Source organism: Anser anser (assembly GCF_964211835.1).
Source record: "Anser anser genome assembly, chromosome: 1".
Classification (NCBI taxonomy): domain Eukaryota; kingdom Metazoa; phylum Chordata; class Aves; order Anseriformes; family Anatidae; genus Anser; species Anser anser.
The window spans coordinates 94,395,343-94,411,388 of NC_139720.1; the positions used below are offsets into that span (position 1 = coordinate 94,395,343).

The following is a 16,046-nucleotide window of genomic DNA, read 5'->3' on the forward strand; positions in this document are numbered from 1 at the left end:
TTACTGCATTATATCTGGTGAACTTCCTTAAACTATAATGTTTGTTTTACTGCACCTTGGAGTGTTGAAATCCCATTCAGACTTGTGGTAGCTCTTACCACATACGTAGCCTTGTGTAAATACCAGTTTATGCCTAAAAGTGCCTACTGAGGGTTGTTTCGCAGCCTGTGTAACGTCTGTTTGCATCAGTTCGGCTCACGGTGGGTTGCTTTCCAAACTGCACAAATAACCACTGTTATTGGTGCCGGTATCTTTGTTGGCAGCTTTTGCTAAGAAGTCAAAAGCTAAATTGGTTTGGGCATTAAACTTGTCTTGCCTGGAGAACAGGTACTGCTGTGAGGAGACATCATGGAAGAACTTGTACTAACACTATTTGTCCTTCCTGTGTAAGCTTCTCTGCTGTGTTTTCTCATCTGTAGCTTATGCACATGTATTTTCTCGCAAATGTCATATTCAGCAAAACATATTACTGGAAAAAGAAGCAAATCCATGTACTTTCATGGATTCTACCAGTAATCTGACAGTTCTGTGTAACATGAATTCAACAGACCTTTTAAATGAAGTACATTGCCAAGGATTGAATCAGGGTTGTTCTTGGTGAATCTGTAGTTTAGCTAGCTATTCCATTGTTTTTTGTTTTGTATTGTCCATCGAGTGGATCAAAACCCACAATTTCTGTATTTTGATAACTATTTTAAATCTGAATTGGGACAGATGTATAAATTGTGATTTATTTGATTTTGGGTGGGAATTTGTGCAAAAAGATTGCTTTGGAAAGCCTAGAGGCTCAGTTTTGGCACAGTTTTTTTGGTTGTTTTAAAACTCTATCTATCTGGACAGCTGTCCGAAAGAAAAAAGAAAAAAAAGTTTAAATTTTTTCACTTCTATTTTCCTGCAGGGTGATGTGACTCAAACAAGGTATTTTACCTCTCTGATGAGATAGGTGAAACCCTTAATCAAGTAAGTATAAGGTTTATTGACTTTGTCTATAGACTTAGTTAATTACATGTAGAAAACTTACATAGGTATTGGGTATGTTTCTGCAGACAAAGTGAAATAATTAGTCTGTATAATAAGTGAGTTTAAATTTAGAAGTGAACTCAGTTACCAACACTGGCAGAACATCATGACGAGTGATAGGGACCATCTTTTTTTCTCCTCTCCGATAGGAAATCTGTTTGGCTTTGTGCTGATCAGGGTAGCATCCATTGCTGCCGAGCAGATGAATCGCAGTTGTGAAATGGGAAGACACGTGCGTTGTTCTCCCCCTGCACCGCCCCAGAGTTGGAGGAGGGTGCCACGAGCTGTTCTGGAGTTTGTCAGGCAGACCGATTGGTTTTAGTTGTTAGACTAAAACAGCAAGTCATTTTAGCAAGACTAATCATGCCTATTAATAAACATGACTGAAAAACATATTCATTTCGTAAAGGATTTTGAAAGAGAATACACTTAAGTGGCTGTGTTACTTTTGGATTGGTTGCAGTCCCTCATTTTATATCTTGAAAGCTACAGAAAACTATTTGTATCAACCCATCTTTTGGAATTCCTGAAAGCATCTTTTCAGATAAAACAAAAAAATATATATATACACATATATATTTTAAACCATATAGACATGTGTTACAAGGATGGTGGAAAGAAAGAATGTAGTCTGTGTAAATGTTTGGTTCTCTGGATTTACAAATAATATGTTTGAGCATAGCAAATAGGTGAAAGCCCTGTTTTTCTTGTTCTTTTTACTGTCATTTGTTTTTCAGATTTACTGTTGAATTCTGGAGGAATCTTTAAGGGATACTTTAAGAATCCAACAATCTCTGTTAATCTGTGGTACAATTCAATTCCAAGAAAGAAACCACAACTTCTTTGCTAATGTATTTTTAGAATTAGTGCCAGAGTTTTTGTTGCTAGATCATTTTGTTTGATTAAAGTTCTCTGTTAGAAACAGGGAAGGCTGTTGGCATTAGACAAATGAGCAGTTGGCATTAGATGTTCAGGAGATTATATGTAAATTTGCAGTTGTATTCAGAATGCTGTTTCAGTGTTTCAGTCTAAAACGAGGATTTTGTTTTCATAATTTCAGGGCTGGGATGCTGTTATCATAACATATAAAGACGCTTTTCATCACAAAGATCCGGCTTAGAATCCATTTCCTGTGTGAAAGGTACAGGCTATGTTGTTGCTAGAACAGTGGTAGTGGGAGATAAGGTTCTTCATTTGTAAAACTGATTTCTTTGTGTCATCGGGCAAATATGTGTTACATGTACTTATGGTGAAGTGCTCCGTGTTTTTGTTGCTGTTTCCTTTGCTTTGGAAGAATACATTTAAATTTGGGAACAAGTACTTTTAATATTCATAGGACTCAGGTATCTATTTTTAAAAAATCACACACTACTTTGCAGTGAGTTGAGAGTACAGTATTCAACTGCCCCCCCCCCCCCCCAAAAAAAAAAAAAAGGATACTGCAGGGTAGAGTAATAATAATCCATTTTTTTTGTAGAAATCAAGAGACGCTGAATTAAGATTCTACTTTTGAAGAAATCCAAATATTTTACTGTGAACAGTCATATTTTCTAAGCAGCATTATTCCTTCTTACAGATCACGTCATGCAAAAAACATGTAATAATAAAAATGATGATGTCTGTAGTTCCAGACTATGTTAAGCTGCTTATTATTGATATCTAGTTGTACCATTCATTGAAAACATTCATGCATGACAGACTGATGGATAAGAAAATTTTGATTACATTTTTCCTGGGGAATTCCCATTGTGTTGATATTCTGTTTGACTAAGTAAAGTTTTTCTCTTAATATTTTTAAAGAGAAGTGGATGGATGTGTTCTCCTTATATGATTGAAACAGTACGTGCTAATTATTTTGGCATGATGTTGAATTTCACGTTTGTATTGTTTATCAGTCTGAAACTTTTTGGATCATCATTGTTATTATTGTCTGTTTTTCTCGAGAATGGTCTGTTTTTTTCTTTTTTTTTTTCTTCTTCTCTCAGTCAAGCCTTTCTCTGTCTTCTGTTTTCCTGTGGTTGCATGTTTCAGTTTTAGATTTTCCTTTTTTGACAATGCTTTCCACTGTGTTAAGACCATTTGGCATGTTTATAAGCATTGTTTCTTACTAAAAACAATATTATTTAACACATTTTGGGCTTAGATGTTGTGAAATAAAGGTTGGTATTGATTAATGTGCTTAGATTTAATATATATGGGTACCTCTGATGAGGGAAAAAATGCAGTGGATGTTTTTAGCAGTAGTAAATATTCTTTGCAGTTAGACTACTTTGAGGCTAATGACCAAAAGCTCCAGGGCTTTTGCAGTAGTTAAGTATATATATTTCCTTTTTATGGCCCAGGTCTTCAAAAATTCATCTCCTTTTAAAATGTCGTGGCCATAAACCACAGCTAGTCTGACTCTGCCTGACATAGCTTACTCTATTTTACAACTTTGGGGTCCTCTGGGAACTCGTCTTTTGGGTCTTTGCTCCTGGTGTCAGCTTGAAAAAGTCTCCAGACTCCTCAATTATGGATGTTTTATTAAAATAGATTTGTTTCACAGTGTTTCACTGGTTTCTTGTTTGCATTCATCTCTGAGCTTAGCATCTGGCTGCCAGATGCTAAGGAAGAAACAGGGGGCTGCAGGTTACATTTTGTTGTGGATATCAACCACCTTCTACGTTAGAAGCAATATGGTCACTAGGTTGTTAGGATTATTTATGTGAGTGTATAAAAACATCACTTTTAAGTGCAAAATTCATCCACAAAATCATGCACTCAGTTAATCTCTGTGGGTACTTACAAGTATGTATTGCAAGGATCCACCATGCAACTTGACTGCTGCTGTAAGAGGGCTCCAATTGTACTGTTAAATCCTATCTACATGGCAGGGTTTTTCAGGTGCAAAATTGGTTTAATGATTAGTTCCTAAAAATAATTTTGACAGTATTATTTTGCTGAATATTTTGTGTGGGAAGAGGTAAAGTATGTTTTTCTTTTTCCTTTTTTTTTTTTTTAATAATTATTTAAAACAATCCTGTTTAAATAAAAGTAAGCAGAGGTGATTTTCCATTTAAAATCTGTTTACAGTCATGCACTATTGTCATTTCCTGTTCTCTCTTTTTTTATTAGATTGCTGTGAGGTCTTCCTCTCTCTAGTTTGTGAATGGCCCCAAGGTTCTCTAATGTGTTCACTTTTTTTGGCCTTTTTTTTTTTTTTTTTTTTGGGGGGGTGGTGTGGTGTGGGGGAGTGTGGAGTGTGTTTCTTGCCTTGACTCTGCTGTTTGTCTTTTTTTTTCTGAGAATGGGTTTCTAAACCATGGTTTTAGAGAGAGTGATCTGGAGTAGTTTCCAGGATCCAAGCAATGGTGCATTTTGAGGAGGTTTTGAGGAAGCAGAAAGGAGAAAAGCCTTTGAAGTCGTTTGAGTATTTTAATTAGCACTGAGCATATGCATATATTTTGGGGAGACTTTGGAGGTTGGCAAATGACAAAAGAAGGCAGAGTAGTTGCTAGCAGATCCTTGTTTCTGGTTTATTAGTATCTGTTGTTAGAGGCTTACCTGCTGTCTGGCCATTTGTGATCGTGTCGGCTGGAAAGGGTTCTCTGGCCTTTCACACTTCCCTAGTTAACGTGTGTATATTCTGCTTTGGAGTCATCATTTTTCCATAGCCAAAATTTCTCTGCTGTGACCCTTCTCTTATACACCTGAGCACTCTTCCTTTTCAGATGCTATTCTCTTATCTTTTTTGATTGGTTTTTCCCACCTGCTTGAGATTTCATTTATTTATTTATTTCCCTTAATTTTCAGTTTTGCATCATTAGAGATCAACTTGCTTGGAGTTGTTTTCCAGCTTAGGCAGAATGATTAGCATGATCTTTCTGAGATGAAACACGCCCATAAGATCGACAGTGTTCTGTGGGATCTTCCAGATACATAACAAGTGCATAGGGTTCCACAGTAAGTAATACCCAATGCCACTACCATAGGCTTCAGCTGTACTAATTTGGCCTAGAACACATGTAAAAATACATGGGCCATGACTTACATAGCTATGCTATACTACTGTGTGTCTGCCTACTTTTAAAGCAAGTTAATACTGATTAAATCCTGTTTAGCATATTTCCGTTTTTAGGGTTGTAATAACCCTTTGCTTTGGCTATGCAAATGTATTTCCATTTTGTATGTCAGAGGATATGTTGCCAGTTTTATGTTGGCTTTATGGTTTTGTTCTGGCATCAATGGAAACAGATATTCGTAATGTGGCAGAAGGCCAGCCACTACAAATTAAGCTATTAAAGTGCTTTGATCCTGTTTTGGAATTGACAGATGCTTTGTGTAATAAAACAATTGCACAGATTATTCACTCATAGTAACCCCAAAGCTGCAGTTTCTGTAACACTGAAACACAAGCTGGTAGATGTCAGTAACCTTGCCATTTTTGATGCTCAGTAAGAGTGAAAGTTCGTAAGACTGAGCTGTATAGGGAACCTGTGTGTAGGGCGGGGTAAATTTGATTAAAAACAGTTTTGGAGGTAACGATCCATCTGTGAGTTTCTTGTAAGAATAGTTATGTCTTAAAACAGGCTGTAAAAATGTAAGGTATGAATAGTAAACAATATTTAGCTGTATTTTACATACAGAATTGATTTGTTCTTGACAGTTTGATCAATCTGAAGTTATGTAATGGCACCTGCTAGTTAGTAATTCTGTCCTGGTTGCCTGTGTGTTTCTCTCTAGAATCATACTCTGTCCGACAGGACGTACTATGTGAGATGGTGATAGGCAGCTTTGGAGTTTTTGTTCTACTCTTATTTAAATCTTATTGCTCCGTAGATGAGCAGCCTTCAACTACTAACTTCATGAGTGATGAACGAGTTAAAGTCCAATAATAAAGTGAGATATTTTTGCTGAGCTCATAATCTGTCTGCTTCAAAATTACTTCCATTTGTGATCCCCTTTTGGCAAGTATTCTTGTCACTAGATTCAAATAAGGTCTTGCTAATGAATGTAAGAAAGAAATTTTGACGTGTCTTCTGAAATTCTCTTCCATTTGTAACAAGCATGTTGAATTCATAAGCAACAAAGGAGAAACACTGTGCTCCTTTGGTATTGGGACAGTTTGTTTTCCTTTTTATGTAATAATTTGCTTTTCCATTTTGTGATCAAAGAATTTACCCTGCTGTGTTTGTGCTAACCTTCTCCGAAGACCTTCATATGCAAGTAACAGTAGGCTCTGTATTATATTTAAGCCTCCATCAGTGCTTTTCTGTGAATCTCCTGCAGAAAGTACTGCTTTTATTAAAGCTGCTTTTTACTATCCCTTCTTTGATATGTAATGCTTTAACCTTTTATCCAGGCTTTCTCAGGAATATTTAAAAATTCCCCTTTCTATTAAAAATGTGCATTTGTTAAAACTGAAACCATTTTAGGAAAGAATGCCATAGATGAATTAAACGTCATGAAGTAAGGAATAATTCAAAATGATGCATGTGTATATTACACAGAAATATTTAAAATTTTTAAGTGCTCTAATGAAAATTACACTGATAACATCAATATGTCTGCTGCCTGAAATGGTAGTTTTGTGGTTTTCTAGTTCAGATAGATGATACACACTCAGACTTTCTTTCCAGCTTTCTTTGGATTAGATTACCCTCTCCCACACCCAAAAGACAAAAATAAAAATCCGTCTTGTGTAGTTCTACAAGTTAGAAAACAGTCCCCCTCTTTCACTTATATTTTCAAGCTTGCATTTTTGTGTCTCACAATTATACTTTCTTTATGCTGGCTGTGTTTCTTTTCCAGTTCTTGCTGCAGGCATTTATTTAGGATCTGTTAAAACTGTGACTATATGTACTCTTACCTACTATTTTCTTTTTTTTTTTTCTCCTGTATTTTTTTTTTATTTAACACATGAAAAAAAATATAATGAGAATAATAATAATACATTTTTTAAAAGTGCTAAATGACAGAGGGAACTCCAAGGTCAAAAAACAGGGGGGAGGAGGTGGTCTTTTGTGGAGCAGATAGTCCTTGCAGCCCGTAGAGGACTCATGCTGGAGCAGGTAAACATAGCTGAAGGAACTGCTGCCTGTGGAGAGGCTCATCCCGGAGCACTTTTCTTCTGAAGACCTGTAGACCATGGAGAACTCATGCTGGAGCAGAGGACAAGTGTGAGAAGGAAGGAGCAGAAGTGAGAAAAAGCTGTGTGCATCCTATGTCTTAAAGTTCCACAGTTTTTTTAAAGAAGTGCTTTAGGAGAAAAAGGAAACAATTGGTTTGCTCTGTTTCTGCCCGTGTTAGTTTAGTTTAACACTTCCTGGCTTTGTGTTTGGACAGACAGCAAATAATTGCTTCCTATTTGTCTTTTCAATTCCATAGTGATTTATATATCTTTAGTGTATTAGCTTTCAGCATCTGTTTTCTTGGCTGAAAAGTCGTAATTTTTTTAATCATCCCTCATGTAGAATTCACTTTGTACCTTCGTCACTGTTGCTTTTTCTTTACCTTTTCAGTTCTGACATCTCCTTTTTGAGCTGGGGATGTGGAATAATGATGTGAACTGAGAAGAGTTGTGTTGTTAAGCCCTGGCTTTATACATGATATATTTATGTTATTCTTTGCTTTGTTGTCTGTTTCTTTCCTAATTATTTTGATTACTCATTCAACCCTCATTTTTGCTGATTGGCATAGTTAAGTCATCAAAACACTTGCTGCACTGCTTTTTGTCTTTTTATTCCAAACTAATTGGTGTATTTTAAGCTTCAAGCTGAAGCACAGGTAGATGCATATGGTAAATTAATGACTTCCTTCTGTTATAAAAAATGAATTGATATTATTTATTGCCTTTTTTTTTTTTTTATTTGCAGGAAGATGCTTCTAGTTTCCTTAGGCTCCTTGAAGAGACAGATAGCTGGATATTTAACTTGAAAGAAAGATGGGCAGACTCTTACAAATAACAATCCTCTGAATAGCTGAAAGTAGGTTTTGAGGTATTGAATATTTTGGTTTGATATTACTGGTGTTCAGTTTCACTTTATGCATTTAAATTTGTAATCCAGTTAGTGTAATTCCCTTCTGTCATGCATGTTGCGTTCTGGTTTAATTCAGTATTTTTTTTCAGTCATTTAGAAATAGGCAAGACAATGGTTTAGTAGTAAATATGCTCTTTTTAAAACAGTTTAAAAGTTCATGTGGGTGGTGCCTTTTTGGGATTGGTATTTTGGCATGCTTTGAGGGGAAGTGGTGTTTGAAGAAACCGTGAGACTTTGAACACAGTGTACTATGTCAGAAAGGGTGTGACCTGAGCCACACATTGCACGTGCTCCTGGGAATTGGAGATTTTCCATTTGTAGTAGCAGCCCTGTGTTAGACTGTGTGTTGTGCTGACTGTGAACCAGGGTAAGGCGGGCTGTAGAGTACTGAATGCAGAGTTAGTGCAGGTCATGACCAGGAGAGATGATGGAGATATTGTTCTCAGCTGGGTTTGTGTGATCAAATTTAAAGAAAAATGTGAATGGCATTTCTTACAATACATTCAATTTAATTTTGGAAGGGCTGGTGCTCAGTGTTCCTGTGGTTTGGGGAAGAAATGAAGCCCAAAAGTTTGTGCCAAGGATTTGGTTAGTGTGTGTCAAGCTCAGTGTTTTACTAGGTGATGTGCCCTCTCCTTGGCTGTCTAGGTAGGTGAGATACAGGCCACACTTCTGACTTCTTTGAGATGCTTTTCCAGTAACAATGCGTAGACTGACCAATAACTGTTTATTATTTCATATTGTCAGTGGATGATTCAAGCTATAGCATGAATAAAGAAATTGCTTGGAATTGGTAATTTCTCCATCACTGCCACCCTGTTCTTTAAAACAGAAGGCCAGGAAGAGGGTTTTCAAAAACACTCTTGATCAGGACAGAGTTTAAGAATATAAATTCTGTGTTGTCATTAATTGTGTTTCAGCTGTATTAGCCATCACCACCAATTTCTGTCATTGATCAGGTTAACACTTTGTCTGTTCTGGTAACTTTGAAATGGCTCATCTCAGGACAGTTTCAGCTGCTTTGTGAGCAGCAGAGCTTTTAATTCCCAAACCTATTATGATATTACCCAGTAATCTGCATTACAGTTTCAATTCATTCCTTTGGTTCTTAGAATTTTAGTTGGTTTTTGGAGTAGCTTGCGTATACTAGGTGCTGAAGGATGGCTACTTCATATTTGGCCTGTATACTTTTAGTACCTTAATAACTGGATCTAGTGGGTGGCATCCCTGCCTATGGCAGGAGTGTTGGAGTTAGAGGATCTTTAAGGTTCCTTCGACCCAAGCCATTCTACGATTCATTAATGCAAATGAATGTTCAGAATTGACAAGTAATATTGTTTATGATTTTTCATTCTCTCAAGACCGACAATTGTATTTTACTGCTCTATGGCTAGAAGGTTTCACTGTAGTTCACAGAAAACTTAAAGAGGTTTTGTCTATCCAAAGTTAACTCCTTGCACAGCTGTCAATTGCTTTTCGTTGTTGTAAGCAGTTTAAAAGTGTTAATAGCTTTTGTGCATATGAAAGTGTACGCATGTACAGAATACGCAGAAGTTCTAAGTGGGAGTCTGTAGTTGCTTCAAGTCCTCTCTACATCAGAGAGAGAAGAACAACACGAGTGCTGCTCATCCTCCCCATCTTTGCTCTTTCTCTGCAGAAAGAAATACCTTTAAATGAAAGTCCTTTTCTTCTTATTATTTTTTTTAAATGTATTGGTTAAAGTCCTAGACAGTATGAAGTCAGACAAAAATGCAAGCTATTTGTATGCATTCTGCTTGCTTTCAGCACTCACTGCCATTTAGCCTGAAGGCAAAAGTCTATTGACAGTTTTGCACCTGTGTTTTTCCTTGAAAAATGTACTGGGAGAGATTGGGAGGGAGCCATCTTGTTTCTTTTGGAATTTGGTAACTCTCAGCCACTTAAAATATTCAGGAAGTTTCTGTGTGAAAAGGCTTATAATGTGGAAATACTTACATTATGTGAGGAAATCATTATTGTATTCCCGCAAATAAAATAATTCCAACACAAAGCTTGAAAACAGAAATGGAGATATAGGCATATTGTGTTAAATGAGGACACCCTCTGTCCTGCCATCTCTTGAAGGAAGTGACTTTAAATGGTGTAAATTTTACCCTGGATCTGGGCCTGACTTCAGGCTTGTTTTCTGTTGCTGAAGGGCATATTTATTTTAAGGACAGTTGGGTTAGGAAAATTGTTGGACTGCTGAAACCTTGTAGCAATGGAAAAAGTATAAATCATTGAAAAACTGCTCAGCCTAATTCAGCAAAATGTGACATTAACTAGTATTCTTTTGCCAGTAAAAGCTATGTCCACACAGGGATTTTTTGGAAGTATAACCATGCCAAATATTGTGTGTCTGAGTCTCTGCCACAGCAAAAAAAAAAGGTTTTTGTATTTTCTCCTCTAGTCGACCTCCTGGAGGAAGACAGAGATCCAGTGAGTATAAAATCCTCTAAGAATCAACTGCAGAAATAGGCAATGGTGCTTTATGTAGAAAATAAACTATCACTATGGTATCACAAGTGGATCTGGATGGGCTTTGAAGCACCCCCTGCTTACCTCAGGCTGAGTAAACCACCAGGCATTTGTCCAAGCATAGCAGGCTTGGTAACTCTGCCTAGAATTGAAAGGGGAGAAGTAAATGATGAAACTTTTACTATGGAAAATACGCTGTCTATGCCAAAAGTTTCTTTCCTTCCCCATGTGGAAGTTGTATAGCAATGGAATTATGCTGTCAGTGTTTCAGCCTCTGAATTGTGGGATTACTCTAGCTATTGACTCTTCTTAGTTCAGGGCTGAACGATGCTGTGGGCATTGAAAGGAAATACTAATGGAGATTTGGCTCTCTGCTAACAGCGCTGGCATGAAAAACTCTTGGGCACACGGCACTGTGATTTGTAGGTAAATGAGGAAAAACAGCTCAGATCCTGCAAAGTGTGTGCAAAGAGAGAATAGCCACATATGGTTGGATATGATTAGCGCTAATAATTCAAATGAAATAAACAGAAGAGTTTAAGCAATAATCCTCATAATCAAATTGTTGTTATATTTGTGTAGTTTATTACACAGAGTTATTGCAGATAAAACTGCTGAGTCCAGTCCTCTCTAGGATACAGATGTCATTACAGCATGGAAACAATACTGATTTTTGCAACTGGTAATACCTCTGCAACTGGCAGAACAAATAACGTTTTGTTTTGAATTAATGATGTACATAGTTGTGGACTTCTAACGCATTTTTTCTAATACCATGCCCCTTTAATTTAGATGAGCCACACTAGCAAGTTTCCCAAAGCAAAATTTCAATTTCCCCCATAAAAGTATGTAAAAAGATGGGAATAATTGTGTATTTATTGTAAGTTCTTTCACTTCTGCCATATGTCTTGAGAATTATGAAAGATGTGGAATTGCTGTATTTTTGCAACTTGAAAATCATCATAAAGTGCAAATCAACAGATCCCTAACCTAAATTTTGCTACATTTCTAAGTTTAGGAAGAACCAATACTCTTGCCTATCTGCACTTACCCAAAAGGAGCCCACATTCCCAAGACAGAAACATTTGGCTTAGTGATCACCTTTATTTAAAGTCATTATCTTCATCTTTGTTATTTTGCTGGTATGTTACTGGGCAAATCTTTGCACTGGCTAAGGTGCTGTAGCAGAATTACAGTCTTCCAAAATGTCAGTGAAAATGTGGGCCCTTGTCAAAGATTAATTAATTTTCAGCATTTTCTTTATCAATTTCAATAAGGAGTGCAGCTTTTTGTAGGCTTGACCAAGAATAAAATTTCCGTTAATATGTGTGAAGCTATTTGAACATTATTCAGATGTGATTTTTTGAGGTGTTTGCTTCTTCTCCACTGCAACACACATTTTTTCTCTAAGCTTTATGCCTGAGAGTAGATACTATTTTTAGATTGCATCTGGGTCGACTGCTTGAGTACCAGGTCCTGTTCAGTGGGAAGAAGATAAACTTAATGCTAGACTAAACAAGATTTTGGTGACCGGCCAGTCAGATAATAAAGCAATAATGTCAGCAAACAAAGGGAATTTTTTTTTTTCATCCTCTGCTCTCCTGTCGAGTTTCAGCAGAATTTCAGTTTCTTTAATGAATATCATCTTGATGTTTGAGCTTTGAAGTGTATCAGTGAAGGGTCTGCACCTTTCAAGCAAATCAGGGTGGCCAGGCTTTCCAACTAACACATTCTTTTTGTTGCTTGCTTTGGGAAGGCTGTCCAGTGTTCTTTGGTTTTCATCTGGTTTGGTTCACCTGCAGAAGTGGAAGAAGCACCAGAGGTATCTGCTTGGTGGTAGTGGTGGCTGTGGGGACAGGCAGAATCTGTCTCAGTCACAATGCAGAGGCTTTTTCAACTCAACTTGTAGTTTTTTTTTTTTTTTTTTTTGTCAGAGGAGTTTCTAGTCATTCGAGACAACATGCACAAATGCCTTTTTTCCCTGAAATTTAATGAATTTCATTTCTGCTGCCCCTTGCTTAGGTTTGGCAACCGTCTTCTTGCTGCTTTATGACGGTGGTGATTCTAAATCTTTTGTACTATGTGGCATTGTGCATGAGTAAGGCACAGGTTAAAGGATTGTGCAAGCAGCTTAAAGCCTGATGGTTAGCTGTAAACATGTTCATGAAAAATAGAATTACCAGAAAATCTTCTAGTAAGCTAAAATTCCCTAGCTTTTACTGTTACAATGCCAAATGACTTTAGCCTAAGGCAATAAAAAATACTTGCAGCTTAATCATCTATGATCAAAACTGAGGCAATGGCATTTACTAGCAGTCTGACAAAATAATTCTCTTGTTGGACTGGTGAAATTTTCTAATGTAAAACATACCAGAATATCTATTAGTGAATTCTTAAACAATTGTTAATACTATGCCTCAAAGAAATGGCATCACACTAGTGTGTCTAGCACAGCGTTTTACAGGACAGGTTCTCCCTCTGACAACTGGACAAGAAGCAGAACTTCTGGTGGCTCTGTAGAGATTTTAGTAAAAATATTTAGGAAACTGCTACATGTCCTATAATGTCTCAAAAGTTGTTAGCATGCATTATTTTTCTTTTCAGCTTGTTTATAAAATATATATATATTTTATTTGAATCAGAAGGTACAGCCTAGCAGTTTATTTTCCCAAGTTTCATCAATCTCAAAATCATATTAATTTCATTTTGCATTAATAAATTGATGGTTTTAAGGTGATGATTGAACTTGTTCTAACAGCCTAGCCGCAAGTATTTTCTTACACTAAATGAGAAAAGGATGTAAGGATATGTAGCTGAAAAAAGTCTTTCTGTCTGTCCATGGATGGCTTCTCCCCATTTTCAAGAGAAGGCAACTGTTTCTGGGAGCAAACTGTCAGGCTACAGCATATGGATGTATCAAAGCTTCACTTTGTTTTTCAAATCCACCCTTTTATTCAAATATTGCTTGAAATTTAACATTAAAAGTAGCTATATATATATATTGCTTATACCATCATATCAAAAATAGTTTTTTCCAAGCTCTTTTCCAGTTTCCTAACTCTCGTGTCGTATATCCTGTGTCTTGGGATTTTCAGGATTCATTGCCGTGTGTTCTGTTTTCTCACCACATGTTATTCAACTACTCTATTCAAAGAGCACAAACCATCCTGTACACTGAATGAGGCAGGTTTCCTGGGGGAATTTGGCTTAGTAGTATTTGATCACGATAGATTAAGGGTGTGTGTGACCCTTGCTGTTACTAACTCCTGACTTCTTGACTTTGCAAGCTAATACTAATTCATTTAGGTTTTTATGTGTTAAAATCCTTGCCTAGTTACCTGTTTGTCTGAGAAATGTATGTTCTGTTAGAATCTCTGTGTTTTTGCTGCTAGCTGGGCTATGTTGTATTTTGTATAAAGACATGATGTAACTATTATTGGAATCTGGTAAAATATACAGTGTCAACCTAGACGTGAGTCAAGTGCTCAGTGCTTGGCTGATTTATTTTATTTTTCCCTTCCCTCCCATTTTTCCCCTGAGAATTATTTCAAGAAATTACTGGGTGTGTGGGTTTATCACACAAGCCTGCTGACTAAGGTTAGGAAAGCTTGAAAAGCTGAATTGAGCCTCTCCCTTGGGGATGAGTAAACCTTTTGCCTCCCTCATATTTGATTCTGCTAGTCACAAGAATAACATCTTCAAAAGAGAAAGTTCACGGATGATGAACATCGGGATGTTTTGTCTGAAGAGGTAACCATAATATAGGATCTGATATTTCACAATAGACTAGAAAAGATCGAAGGGGGAAGCATAGACTGCTTGGAGCTTCATGTGTCAAATTTTTATATTTATGTAATAAAAAAATTCAAATTTGTGGATTTTTCTGCTTAAATATATGTTCATTTTCTACATTTTTTATGTCTTATGTCAGACGTAATCATGATACTGTGTCTGCTAGTGCTCTCTTTTTTTTGTCAAATTGAATCCATGGCTATTGTACTGTTTGAGATTTTTTTTAAACCTCTGTTACCAAGCGTTTAAGATCGATAAAATACTCATATTCCCAATGTGGTTTTATTCCTCGTTTAAAAGTGAGCCATGTATTTAAGGAAAAACTAGCATTGAACGGTGAATTTAGTTTAGTTGAAGTTTGTTCAAAATGGAATTTGGCCATTTACTTGTCATGTATGCCATTTTCCACTTGCAGTTTACTAATAAAGTTGTTTCGTAGTCTGGCAATAGGTAAATTATGTGAAAATAAGCAGATACCAAGGTGAGAAAAGATTGTAAATTAATGTCTTTGTAAAACTAAAGCTGAAAACTATGTAAAAATAGATTTATACATGGAAATGGTGATGTAATGACATAGAAAGTTTTTTTTAACACATCAGTTATTGTGAAATCTCAGAAGGGGGTGTAGCTGGAAAGTCATGTTAATGACACTTAATGAGAATTTGGAACTTTTCAGTTAAACATCAGTTTGATATACTTTTAATTCTCAGCCAAATTTATGATTCTATGAATGAGTAAAGTTTGATTTGTTATAGTGGTATGCCTGATAGAGATACTTGCCTCATTTTACTAGTAGTATGTCTTTCATTACTCTCTTTTTTTTTTTTTTTTAAGCTTTGTAAACTCATCAGACTTGTATGTATGCTAAGTAGATTAATTTCCACTTGGGTGCAAAGAATTCAAAGAGCATAATCTGTACTAGGTTGGAACAGGGGTCCCAACCAGTTTCTTGTCCCTGGTAGTGACTACGAGAAGCATACTTAATTCAAACTTGTGATATTTTTTTTCTCAGAGGGACTTCCAGACCTAGATGTTGTTTTGTCAAGTGCTCTCATCAGTAATCTTTTCTCTTCCTTGAAAAGATTCTTTCCTGAAGAAGCTAAGGTAGGATTTTGGAAAGAGATGGTAAAAGTCAATCCCTGTTATCACTTTCCAATCCAACTGTTTGGAAAGAAATATCAAGAATGCTTACAAGTAGAAGATTTTAGTTAGTAATTCAATCTCACAAATGAAGAAGCTGAGATATTTCAAAGTGATGATCTGTTCTTAAAAGCCAGCATCTATTCCAGTTGCTGATTCTTATTCTCATGCTTCTTCTCTATTTTCCATGCTATATATATTGTTCAAGTGTATTTAAAACATGTGCATTTCTTTTGTCCCATGTGTACCAGCTGTCCACTATGTTAATTCTTACAGGGAAAAATTGCTTCACTGTCTTTTGAATTCGAGCATTGCCTCTGACACTGAACCCTTGACTGTTACCCAGTTTTTCTGTCCTTGCCTGTCCTTTCAAACTTGCTTGGTTTAGAGTCATCTGGGAAAAATACGACTGTTCAGAAAGAGGATTACAGATGCATCTTTTTGATTCTTGTCTCTTAGTTATCTCTTCAGGGGCCTGTTGTCTTTCACCGTGTTTTTTGAGGTTCCTTAACAGATTTAATGGAGGATTTGGTGAAAGACTTCTCAAAATAAACGTATGAATTAACAACTCTGTTGTTA

General features: G+C 36.4%; 1 protein-coding gene and 1 long non-coding RNA gene across 2 annotated transcripts in view; both read left to right on the forward strand.

The window, feature by feature from the left end:
- The first annotated feature begins 174 nt into the window (after nt 1-174).
- On the forward strand, nt 175-8,172 carry LOC310891609. The gene is made up of 4 exons (XR_014577651.1): nt 175-200; nt 899-960; nt 2,081-2,161; nt 7,875-8,172. It is a non-coding gene; the product is annotated as an uncharacterized lncRNA (long non-coding RNA).
- A 5,990-nt stretch (nt 8,173-14,162) lies between these two features.
- The window catches only part of ABI3BP (ABI family member 3 binding protein), a 172,234-nt gene continuing 170,350 nt past the window's right edge, over nt 14,163-16,046 (forward strand). Inside the window, exon 1 of the mRNA XM_083821425.1 lies at nt 14,163-14,285. The gene's annotated coding sequence lies outside the window, so the exon portion shown is untranslated. The remainder of the gene's footprint in view (nt 14,286-16,046) is intronic.